General features: G+C 43.6%; 1 protein-coding gene across 11 annotated transcripts in view; it reads left to right on the forward strand.

Moving 5' to 3' along the window:
• Positions 1–12,418, forward strand: part of LOC127045833 (KAT8 regulatory NSL complex subunit 1-like) — a 137,624-nt gene that overhangs the window by 28,639 nt on the left and 96,567 nt on the right. For 6 of the 11 annotated variants that reach the window (XM_050942520.1, XM_050942525.1, XM_050942526.1 and 3 more), the window contains one exon: positions 4,847–4,947. The exons of 4 other annotated variants lie outside the window; for them this stretch is intronic. The gene's annotated coding sequence lies outside the window, so the exon portion shown is untranslated. Of the gene's footprint in view, positions 1–1,364; positions 1,465–4,846; positions 4,948–12,418 lie in introns of those variants that run through there. One more of the 11 variants, XM_050942522.1, reaches the window with a different exon arrangement.

The following is a 12,418-nucleotide window of genomic DNA, read 5'->3' on the forward strand; positions in this document are numbered from 1 at the left end:
TCGGTTTAGGCCCCTTAACTTCCTGGAGCCGCACCTCTCTGAGCCTTTGCACATCTGTCTCTCACTGTGGGCCCCCTCAGGGATTCCATTCGCTCTGGACCCATGGGGCCTCCACCTCCTGAAGCAGACAATGCAACCCTGTTCCCTAGACTGGAGTGACTGTCAGCCAGCGTAAAACAGGAGGGTTTATTGAGCATTGAACACAGCACAAGAAACTCTCAGGACCTCAAGCCTGGCCTCCCTCAGCACAGCACATCCCAGTCTCCCCTGCATCCAGGTGGGCTCTGCCTCCTCTCCTTCTCCAGCCCAGAGTCCCCCTGTTTCCCAGCTGGGCATCCAATATCACCTCCCCCAAACCCCACTGTCCATTGTCTTCTCTCCAGGGTAACAGGGTCGTAAACTGAGTCACCCAGGCCACATCTTCTCTCTTCTGCCCTCTGGCTGGAACTGGCTGGTTAGGTCATGGGATCCTCTCTTTACAGCCCATTGTCCTGCCGCTGGCCAGAATCGGCTGTGACTCTTGAGCTGGGTTGTCATCCTCCAGGCCATTGGCTGGGGTCCCAAGTTCCCTCTCCGGTTCTCTGTAACAACAACTCCCTCTCCCCTCACCTTGTTAAACCAGTAGCACCCAGGGACACTGAGGCCCACTCCATGCAAAACATTCGGGAAAAAAAGGCACCCCCTTCCCCCCCGCTTCATCACATCAAGACCACTCCCCTTCCCTCCCTTGTGCTTTGCTAATGAGACATCCTACACAATTTTGCAATAAAATGATTCAGGCAACTAGGCTAGGTTCACATGCTCCCTTTTTCTTTACTCGCACCCACAGGGTGGGCTCAAACCCATCTCACATCACAGCCAGAATTCTGTGATGCTCCTTAAACTAATTTCTCTCTCAACTCACAAACACACCTCCACCAATCTGCCCCACCTACTCCCTCCACCACTCAAGCCATTTACTACAGCTGCAACTCTCTCAGTGGATGCAGTCTCAGACCATTGTGGATAACTCACCAGTGGCTGCCAGCTCCAGGGGGCAATATTAAGGTTATATAGGGTATGTAACTTAACTGTGTCCAGTTTTTCTGAAGTTTGAGTTTTGCCAAACTGGATGTTATGGAAGGGCACAAGCTATCACTGGGAAACCTTAACTCTAGGTGAAAGTTAACATCAGTGATACTGTCTTTCTGTCTGCTGAGGCTATACTTCTCAGGCCTGACTTTTTAACCTAACACTGGACTTTCTCTGCCTCATAGTGGTGATCTGCTATTGTAAAAATCAGTCCTTCATCCAGTGTCAGACAGATTTGAAAGGGATACTTGAGTGGAATGATTATCAATCTTATTGTTTTCCCTCTACTACAGGGGTTCCTTCTGTCTCAGGAAAAATACTTGGATTCAACAAATGACTCCTCAGAAAAGCCCTTCCTTTCTAATGTATTGGACCAATATGAGCCAGATAGGGGTGTGTTCTCCTGAAGGCCCCAGCCTGGGATATCAGCAGAAATCCCTTGAGAGTCCTGCTATAGGGTGGCAGCAGTGGGGAGGGAAGCTGGGCCTAAAGGCTCCTTGCCCCACACTCGAACATTGGCATTGTTCATGCTATTTTCAGATCCCTCCGTCTGCACATGAAGAGGAGGGAGTCAGCTGAGCTCCACGGTCAGGAACATGATCCTGGAAGGAAGTAAACAATAAAACATGTTCAACTGGCTGAAGCAAAGTCTATTGTTTAACTATCATTAAACATGTGAAACATAACTGTGAGTTCCTCTCAGGGGGTCTTTAAAGTGAGTAAGTGTATGAATATCTAAGCAAAAGTTTTCATAAGACCCAGTCGCTTATAAAGCACAGCCTTGAACCTTCATTCTGATTCTTATAACTCTACCATATTATGGCACAATCTTTAATCTAAAAATACACTTAACTTGGTGGATGTGTACCATCAGTATTCTATTGCTGGTGACTTTTATTTAGTACTGGTGTCAGACTCCAAACTAAATTCAAACTTGCTTCTCAGTGAGGGGTGCATATGTGGCAACTTATGCTTGTTACAGTTGTATACAAAGATTAATATTAAATGTATCTGAAACTAGGTTATATCCAGTGCACAGTGTGAGAATTTCAGATTAAAAGCTACAGGTGACTGAGACAAGGTTAAAGATATTAAGACTTCAGCTGATGAGCGTGCAGTTTTTTGGGTTTCTTTTGAGAACACGAAGCCTTGTAAAACCTTGAATAATTGAATTGGTGACCTTGAATATAGTTAGAAATGTGAGATTAGCAGGAAGTCCCTGATAGTGTGAGGCCAGAAGCAAAGGATTGGTTGTTCAGTAGCTGGAGATTTTTTGTTGTGCAATATGTTATGGAATGTCATTCTGAGTAAAGCCATTCAGTCAGCCATATGTAGTACTTATGAAATTTACTGCTCTTAGCATCAAGGATAATTCTTGAGTGCAGGGGACTGGACTAGAGGACCTCTTGAGGTCCCTTCCAGTCCTATGATTTTTACTTTGGCATCCAAGCTCTGCAGTTTTAAGAAAAAACTAAACTTGATATCTAATGAAGACTTGGGAAAAGCTATCTCTCTCTGAAAGTATGAAGATGTTAATTAAAAATTAATGTGAACTGCTCATAAATATTTGAGATCTTATTTCAAGAAGTCTGTATTTAAAAAAAAGAAGCCAGGCTTGACACTTCCAATATTTCTAAAGTAAACAAAGGGATAGGAGCACACCTCATGCTTTCTTCGCAAACCATAAAGAAACTAACATAATTTTTTTTAAAAGTCCTTTGCATATCACCTTTAGAACAACCACTTTTTTAGTAACAAGCTGTGTGTGTCTGTCCACACTACAGGTCTTGCTCCACTCACTATTCCCAGATTCCGAGGCCAGAAGGGACCATTGTGATCATCTAGTCTGACCTGTATAACATAGGCCATAGAACTTCCCCAAAATTAATTCCTCCTAGAGCATATCTTTCAGGAAAACATCAGTGTTACCTGTTTCACAAAGGTCCTGTTCTTTACAAGTTTCCATCTCTTGTCTGCAGTGTGGTTTTTGAGAGGGAGAGATGCTTTATCGTTCAGATCATATTAAAAAGGCTCAGAAGGCACAACCAGTTTGAGACCTTGACTCTGATTCTCTAAATGATCTATCTAGAGCTTCAAAAGGAATAAAAGCCCCTCCTTAATAAAAATTCATTGTTGTCAAATAAAATTAACATTCCTGTGGCTACATCACTGACTCCCATACAAAAAAGGAAAACCATTTCCCAGAAACGTTAGTAGTCGGTCTGTCTCCTCCCCACCCCACTTTCCCCTCTAAGAAGGGAAATTCCGTGATGTGAAAAAGGAACCTCTGGCCTTATTCCTACCTTCTTGTAAAACATCTACATTTCTCAGAAGTTCCTCTGTGTAGTAACCACTTGATATAGTTGTCTGCTCCCTTATGCGGGCAACTTATTAAAGAACAGAAGTGCTGTCTTTAAAACACTGAGCAAATGACAGATAAAGCCATCCCAATGACAGTTCAGGAAGAGGACTTGGAGAAAAAGGAAAGCGTGTAATGTGTTCGACTACCCTTGCTGATGTTCCCAATATGCTCCTTCATTAAACTGAATGTCTAGTTGTGCTTTCAGTTTCTGTCCACCTCAAGCAGTCTGACATAGAATCAGAAAATGTGTTTAACATTTGCAATTTAAACTAGGCGTATCTCAGTAAGTGTGTGTGCACCCTTCCTCATTTTGATGATGGCAGTTAACATTTCCTGCTATTATAGAGAAGCTGGACATGGATTTCTGCACTTAGAAAATTATTTGGAAATAATCTGTCTGGACTAATGGAAAAATGTAGGTGGTGGTGCAATACTTTTTAATTTCTTCAGTCATTCATAGATGAATAGATTTTAAGGCCAGAAGACAGACACCTGTGATCATCTAGTCTCATGTCCTGTCAAACAGGTATTCAATCTCCATGAATCTTTGTGGGGTAGAACCACACCTTTCAGAGTGGTAGCTGTGTTTAGTCTGTATCGGCAAAAAGAACGAGGAGTACTCATGGCACCTTCAGAAACTAAAAAAATTATTTGGGCATAAGCTTTTGTGGGCTAAAACCCACTTCACTGGATGCATGCAGTGGAAAATACAGTAGGAAGCTAGAGGTATAGAGAGAGAGATGATTTTTATAAAATACACACACACACACTTGAAAAAATGGATGTTGCCATACCCGCTGCAATGAGACTAATCAATGAAGGTGGGCTGTTATCAGCAGGAGGGGAAAAAAACTTTTGTAGTGATAATCACTTACCCCTTAACCAGTGATGATGAAGTTCCCAGTTCATTCTGCCTCCAGCTTGATCTAAATTTTAAAGTGTAGAGCAGGTCTAAGGCCACGTCCAGACTAGGAATTAAAATCGATTTTAGATACGCAACTTCAGCTACGAGAATAACGTAGCTGAAGTCGAATTTCTAAAATTGAGGTACTCACCAGTCTGGACGGCGCGGCATCGATGTCCGCAGCTCTCCGCGTCGATTCCGGAACTCCGTTCGGATTGATGGAGTTCCGGAATCGATGTAAGCGCGCTCGGGGATCGATACACCGCGTCCAGACTAGACGCGATATATCGATCCCCGAGCAATCGATTTTAACCCGCCGATGCCGCGGGTTAGTCTGGACGAGGGCTGAGTTTACTTGCTCTGGTGTTTATCTGACTGACTTAGAATAAATAAAGGAAAGAAACATACTAGCTTCCTTAAAACTGTAAGGAATATGGTGATGAGGGACACAGAGGTACTTAAGTTGAAACTCCTGTAACTGACCATTCATTAACTGTATTTTACTGCAGGATTTAAATGGTTTAATGTAGAAAGTGAGTTGCACCTCTGACACTACGGAAGAAGATCCCATAAGAGACTTAGTGTTGCTGCAGCTGATTCAAGAATTCAAGTATGTCAGCATCTTGGTACAGTGGTGTGTGGGTTTAGAAGTTCTTATAACATAGGATCTGCATTAATAAATGAAGGAAAATACCAACTTTGTTTAAAGTAAAAATCTGCTCTGCAACCTGTATAAACTTAAATTAACTTGGTAATTGCACGTAACGGGCATGTGTGTTCTGCAGGCATAGAATAGAATTTTTGAAGATAAGCTGTTAGTATGCTTATCTAAAAAGAAATGTTGAGCACCTTTATTAACTATTTATTTAACAATCAGTAATTGATGCTTTGGGGGGGTTACCTGAGGCGCTTGGGATGAATCACTATCAGCTGTTTACAGCATGACTGTGCCTTGTCTGTGCCCACCAGGAGAAACTTTCTCCAACTAGTGGTTGTTGGCAACATAAGCACTCCATTCTGGGCTCCATGAGCCCTGCGTTTTCTCTAAAGGCTAACAATTTACACACCCCACTATATTACACTTGGATTCCCAGTCCCTTCTGGACACCTTCAATGTACACTGATCTGCTGCACCCATTGAAACAATGCATCCTAGTTCATGGGTCTCCCTCAGTTCAATACTCTCCTTAGCATAAGGCACTTAAACAGATTTATAGTAAAACCAAATTGAAGTTTACTTTTTCAGAGCTTGAGGTAAATATTCAAAAAAAAGCAAGTATAAGGATTTGTAAGCATAAGGTTACAAGTAAAAGAAAAACATAAGACACAAACTATACCCTGTACTTATTAACTTTCCTCTAGTAACGTAGGCCTTACCCAAAGGTTAATACAGTAACTCCTCGCTTAACGTTGTAGTTACGTTCTTGAAAAATGTGACTTTAAGCAAAACGATGTTAAGCAAATCCAATTTCCCCCCAAAAATTAATGTAAATTGTGGAGGGGGGAGGGGCGGAGAGTTTCCAGGGAAACTTTTTTCACCAGACAAAAGACTGGCCATCCACACACACATAGTATATGTTTTAAACAAACAGTACTAGTACACAACAATGATAATTGAAGCTTGGTTGAGGTGGTAAAGTCAGAGGGTGGGATATTTCCCAGGGAATGCCTTACTGCTAAATGATGAACTGCCAATCAGCTGAGCCCTCAAGGCTTAACTCGTTGTTAATGTTGTACAAGGCAGCACAAATGGAGGGAGGGAAGACAGCATGCCAGACAGACTCTGGGGGGGGTGTGTGTGTGTGTGTGTGTGTGTGTGTGTGTGAGAGAGAGAGAGAGAGAGTCTGTGGAGGGGGCGCACAGCTCCTTTTAAGCACATTGCCTTTTTAAATAGATCAGCAAGTTGACACAGAAGCTGCTGCTGGGAAGCTCTCTCTGTCCTGAGCCCTGTCGTGGTCTTCCTCTCCATGGAAATGGGGTCAGGGGGAGGGGGACACCCTGACATTAGTTTCTCCTCCCCCTCCCCCCCCCACAGCAAGCAAGAGGCTCTGGGGAGCAGCTCCAAGGCAGAGGGCAGGAGCAGCACATGGCAGTGGTGCAAGGGACAGCTGAACTGGCAACTGATAGCCTGCTGGGCAGCTGTCACACAGGGAACTGGGGAGCAGGGAGCTGATGGGGGCTGCTGGTCCACCCCCACCAGCTAGCTCCAACGGGCTGTTCTTCCTGCAGGCAGTGGACCAAGCAGGCAGCTGCCAAACGACGTTAGAAGGGAGCATTGTGCAACTTTAAATGAGCGTATTCTCTAATTGCTCAGGAACATAGCGAAACAATGTTAACCAGGACCACTTTAAGTGAGTTACTATACTTGCAGTGCTGGTCCAGTTCAAACAGCTGGGATCTGCCTTTCACGAGACACTATGCTTGCAGGGTTTCTCCTCTGTAACGGATAAAATCTTGTGCTCTTTTCTATTCTCTTATATCGTTGCAGACTACTGTATCTTACCAGAGTGGTCCCTTAGAGCCTTTTGGGGTGTTATTTTGTTTTTTCTAAATCCTTAAGCGTGCATCTGGTCTAGAAAGTGAACACAGTCTATCTCCACAGGTGTCCATTGTTCTCAGTGTTGATTGAGATAGCCCTGAGAGCCCACTCATCTCAGGTGACAGTAGTCTACATTTTACATATTTGTTAAAATGTTTCCTGTGCTAACATCTCTCAGTAACCATGACAATCAGCTAGTTCTTAGCTTTTGGCAGAGAGCACACGCAGTCCCCTTTGGTGAAATATTGAGAAGATGGTCCGACTGGTTAATATACATGTCTGGGCAAGTCTGTGTCACAGTAGCAGTTCATTTTAAAAAACAATATTTTAATGGCTGGAAAATAGGATTAAATTATTTTTTAAAAGTTTTTCAGCTATATTATTATTATAGGAAGGTCTCCAATCACAGTAACTCCATTTTAATTACTTGCTCAGTAACAGCTCCTTTATAGCAACTGTAATAAAAATAGGTTTCAGAGTAGCTGCCGAGTTAGTCTGTATCCGCAAAAAGAACAGGAGTATTTGTGGCATCTTAGGGACTAACAAATTTATTTGAGCATAAGCTTTCGTGGGCTACAACCCACTTCATCAGATGCATGAAGGGGAAAATACAGTAGGAAGCTGTAGATCAGAGAACATGAAACAATGGGTGTTACCAAACACACTCATGAGAGTGATCAGTTAAGATGAGGTATTACCAGCAGAGGAGAGAGAGAACTTCTTGTAGTGGTAATCAAAAATGGTCCATTTGCAGCAGTTGACAAGAAGATGTGAGGAACAGTGGTGGGGGGGAGGGGAATAAACATGGGGAAATAGTTTTACTTTGTGTAATAACACATCCACTCCCAGTCTTTATTCAAGCCTAATTTAATGGTGTCCATTTTGCAAATTAATTCCAATTCAGCAGCCTCTCTTTGGAGTCTGGTTTTGAAGTTTTTTTGTTGTACAGTTACCACCTTCAAGTCTGTCACTGAGTGGTTAGAGAGGTTGAAATGTTGTCCCACCGTTTTTTGAATGTTACGATTCCTGAAGTCAGATTTGTGTCCATTTATTCTTTTGCGTAGAGACTGTCCGGTTTGGCCAAAGTATATGGCAGAGGGGCATTGCTGGCACATGATGGCGCATATCACATTGGTAGATGTGCAGGTGAACGAGCCCCTGATGGCGTGGCTGATGTGATTAGATCCTATGATGGTGTTACTTGAATAGATATGTGGATAGAGTTGGCATCGGGCTTTGTTGCAAGGATAGGTTCCTGGGGTAGTGTTTATGTTCTATGGTGTGCGGTTACTGGTGAGTATTTGCTTCAGGTTGCGGGGCTGTCTAACTCACTCAGACAGCTTCAGTTATACTCTCTATGCTGATGACTCTTGCACTTCTCCAATCCACCTCCTGACTTATTTGCTATCCAGTCTCATATCTAAACATGCCTTACTATTCCTTCAAGCTTTACATAGCCAAAACTGGATCCCTTGCTTTCCACCAAAACACTTTCCACTCTCCCATTGTTATTGTTGAACACACCACAGATAATGCCTGTCACTCAAGCCTGTAAACTGGAGGACATCTATGATTTTTCTCTTCCAACAATCCAATCTATGTCCAGGTCTTGCTGCTACTTTCTTCACAATGTCTATAAGATCCAACGTTTTTTCTGCCCACATTGCTAAAACTTTCATATAGGTCCACCTCATGACCTCTTTTCATCACTACAACCTCCTCTTTTGGCCTTTGACGTAGCGACTAAGATCCTATTACTTGCCATTGATCTATGTCATCCCCCATTCTTTGAATCCATCCTTTGGCTCACCCTTCTGCAAACATCAATTCAAGCTGCCTGTATTTGCTTTCAAGGCCTTGCACAGCTCTGCCTCTCCTATGAAATATTTTTTTTATTGCCTCTGCTCTGATAGCAAGCATCCTCCACTCCTCCTACCATCATCATCCCCAGAGTGCCTGTATGTTTAGAATACCTTTTCTGACCTTGTTCCAATCTTCTTCCCGCCTAAAAAATTTTCTCTAAGCCTACGAGAAAGTAGCCAGCGTTTGTTTTACTCTATTGACAACCCCCACATGTGTACTACTATTGACAACCCTGTGTACTACTACCCCCTGCGCCCGCCTTACTACCTTGTTCACTGTCTTATGTCATCATGTTAGATATTAGTTTGTGGCAGGGATCATGTTTTTGAACTTGTCTTGTGAGGTACCTAGCAAACTTTTGGGTGCCATGAAAAAGGTTGCATGAAACATCCATTAGGTTTTGTTCCCAAGAAAAACATGAGTCTCCAATAGATCTCTCAAATTGACACTTTGTGCTTTGCAAATTCACTGCTCCACTGTAATTGATGCAGTCACAGCTCCAAATAGATTTGCTTTGTAATTCTCCATCCATTGGCTATGGAAGTCTTAGGACCTTTTTGTGGGAGCTGGGAAATCTTAACACTCCTATGTATCTTCACTCTGTTTTTTAAAAGTTCTGGAAATATTCAATTTGAGAAGTTACTTACAAACACTGAATGAAGTGGTCTCTGTCTTTACAGTGCCTTCAGTTTTAAATTTTACAAAAGGAAATTCAGATATACAAGTTGTTTTAAAATAGTTTAAATTGCTGAGGGGCAAACAATGTCTAATTGAAAGCCACAGAAAATAAGGTGAAACTATGCAGCTTCATACATGCACACTCTCACCCATTTTCAGAAATAAATTGTCCCTATATGAAGCACATCAGCAATAATCAACCCCAGGCACCATAAACTCTGCTTCTATAATGTCATACCACAAATTTTCTTTACCTCTCCCTTGTCTGGCAAACAAACAACTCTATAGATCATACAGTCATCAACACCCCTTATCAATATCACTGTAATATAGTTCACAAATTCAGTATTACAAAAATATATTTAATCCTTAAATGGTTAAAGTTCTAAAGGACAAACAATGTCTCATTCCTGGCCCTACCCCAGAGCCTGCACCCCCCAGCCCACAGCCCCCTCCCACGTCCTGAACCCCTCATTCCCGGCCCCACCCTGCAGCCTTCACTCCCGCATCCCAATCCTCTGCCCCAGCCCTGAGCCCCTCTCATACCCCAAACCCCTCTTCCAGAGCTCCATTGGGTCGTGGGCATCAACAATTTTCTTCAGCTGGGTCACTAGGAAAAAAATTTGAAAAACCCTGTTCTAGGGGCAAGCCAACCCAGATACCGTCATTGCAACCGTCTCTGGTCCGCTGCCAGTCCCCTGACCCTGTGGCACTAAATGGAAGTAGAGAGGGTATTGGTCTCCCCTTCTGTGACAGGAGTCCTAAAAAGAAAGGGAGAGGTTACAAGTAGTGTCAGCCACTTCCCTCCATCTCATCTTTCCAACTGCGGTCACACAGGTATTTTGGTGGGCCCAAGCAGGCCTTTTGAAGGTGTGCCTGGGGATACTATACCAGTTCCTGTCTCAGATCCTGTCTCCACTTTTATTTTCGGACTGTCTGTCCCACTTCAGCTCTGGGGTTCTGCATAACATCGGACCACTGGGTGTTAAGTACCGTGACAATTGACTGTTCCCTTCAGTTTTCATCTACCCCTTCCTCCCATCCTGGTCCTTCTTTAGGGACCCTTTCCATGAGCAGCTCCCCACCCAAGAGGTGCAGTCCCTCCTACAGATGGGGACTGTGAACAAGGTTCCTCAAGATTTGAGAGGGAGGGGGTTTTACTCCTGATATTTCCTAATCCCAAAGACCAAGGGGGACCTTCAGCCCATTCTGGACCTGTGTTGCCTCAACATATGTCTCAAGAAACTGAGGTTCTGCATGGTCTCCCTGGCTTCCATCATTCCCTCTGTGGATCCAGGAGATAGGTATGTCACCCTTGACTTAAAGGACTCCGTCTTTCACATTTGTATCTTCTGTGGCCACAGAAGATTTCTCAGATGTATTATGAACCGATGCCACTACCAATTCTTCTTTGAGTGCTGTCCCTGTGGGTGCTCCAGTTCAGGTGTTGGTGCGTCCGTGCATCCTTGATCAGAGATTTTTGGTAGCAATGTCCATCAGAGCTGCATGTGTACAGTAATCATCTCATGGCGCTGTTGGCAATTTGACCATTGCATGTGTGACCGGACCCCTCAGTTGCTTCTCAGCTGTCCTTGGCCTGAGACGGAGCTCCGTAGTGGTGTTGAATGACAGCCTAAGAAAAATTATTAAAGTGGTCAGAATTAATTAGTGATAGTTAGATCTTGGTTACTAGTTTAGACATTTGCACATCTTTTTTTTGTTCTCCCTTCAATCCCCCCCCCCTTTCATTTATTCTGTTTTTAAAACGACCTCAGTGAGGGACATTAAAAACATGCCTGGGTCACAGGCTTCAAAGATGTTTCTCATGCAAGGACCCTATGCCGTTTTCAGATGGCCACTCACCCTGCGTCCGCAGCTTAGGTCAGATGTGCAGACCATAAGAGTACTCACTTCGGCAACTTCAGAGCTTAAGCCGCATGGGATAGAGCTCTCCGCCTGAAACTTACTCTCATGGAGAAATCCCTTCAGCCACTTTCTGACCCTAGGTAGCAGAACCCCTCAACTGGGGACTCTCCCGGCATGTCATTTTTAGAAACAAGTATCTTTCCTTTAAGAAAGTGAGTAAAAGAGCCACATTGTCCCCGCAGAGAGAACCGCTGAAAAGAATATGGTGTCCTGCAAGGTTGCTATTGTTGATGTGGGCCATGCCAAGAGTGAGCACCTTTGATGCACTGGGAACTTGCGGCACCGCCTGCACTGGGCCTGCTGCTGGCAAGGTTAAGGAGTCAAGAGGCAAACACAAGCCAGACTCCTCCTAAATGGCACTGATAACACTGGAGAAGAAAAACAGTGGATGGAGACCCATATTAGATCCCAGAAAACTCTACAAGTTTGTACCAAATCCAAATATTCAAGATAGTCACACTGACTTAAATAATCCCAGCAATGGAAAAGAGGGACTGGTTTTCAACCCTCAACCTACAGGATGCATACTTTCACATTACCATAAATCCTGCACATAGAAGGTTCCTGTGGTTCACAGGAAAAGATCACTTCCAATACAGTGTGTTGCCATTTGGATTTTTGACTGCTCAGAGAGTCTTCTCCAAACCCTAGTGGTGGTAGCAGCACATTTGTACAGACAAGGAATAATGATATTCCCATATCTAGACAATTGCCTACCAAAAGGTCCTATCCAATCAGAAATGAGACATTACCCAGAGGACTAATACCCTCTTTCAGACTCTTGGGCTACAAATAAACAAAAATGAATTCTAATTCCAGTACAACAATTGGATTTCACCAGAGTGTATCTGCACTCTATAGCGGCCAGAGCATCATTACCAAGGAACAGATTCTTAACATTGTGACCACAGATATGAGAGTGGTCAAACAACCCAAAGGTCTCAGCACTTACCTGCCTGCAACTATTGGGTCACATGGTGGCCACCACTTTCATTGTAAAGCACACTCAACTACACATGTGTTCCCTACAGGGATGGCTAAGCTCAGTATACATATCAAACAAGCACAGTCTAAA

This window comes from Gopherus flavomarginatus, chromosome 2, assembly GCF_025201925.1.
Source record: "Gopherus flavomarginatus isolate rGopFla2 chromosome 2, rGopFla2.mat.asm, whole genome shotgun sequence".
Taxonomy (NCBI): Eukaryota; Metazoa; Chordata; order Testudines; family Testudinidae; genus Gopherus; species Gopherus flavomarginatus.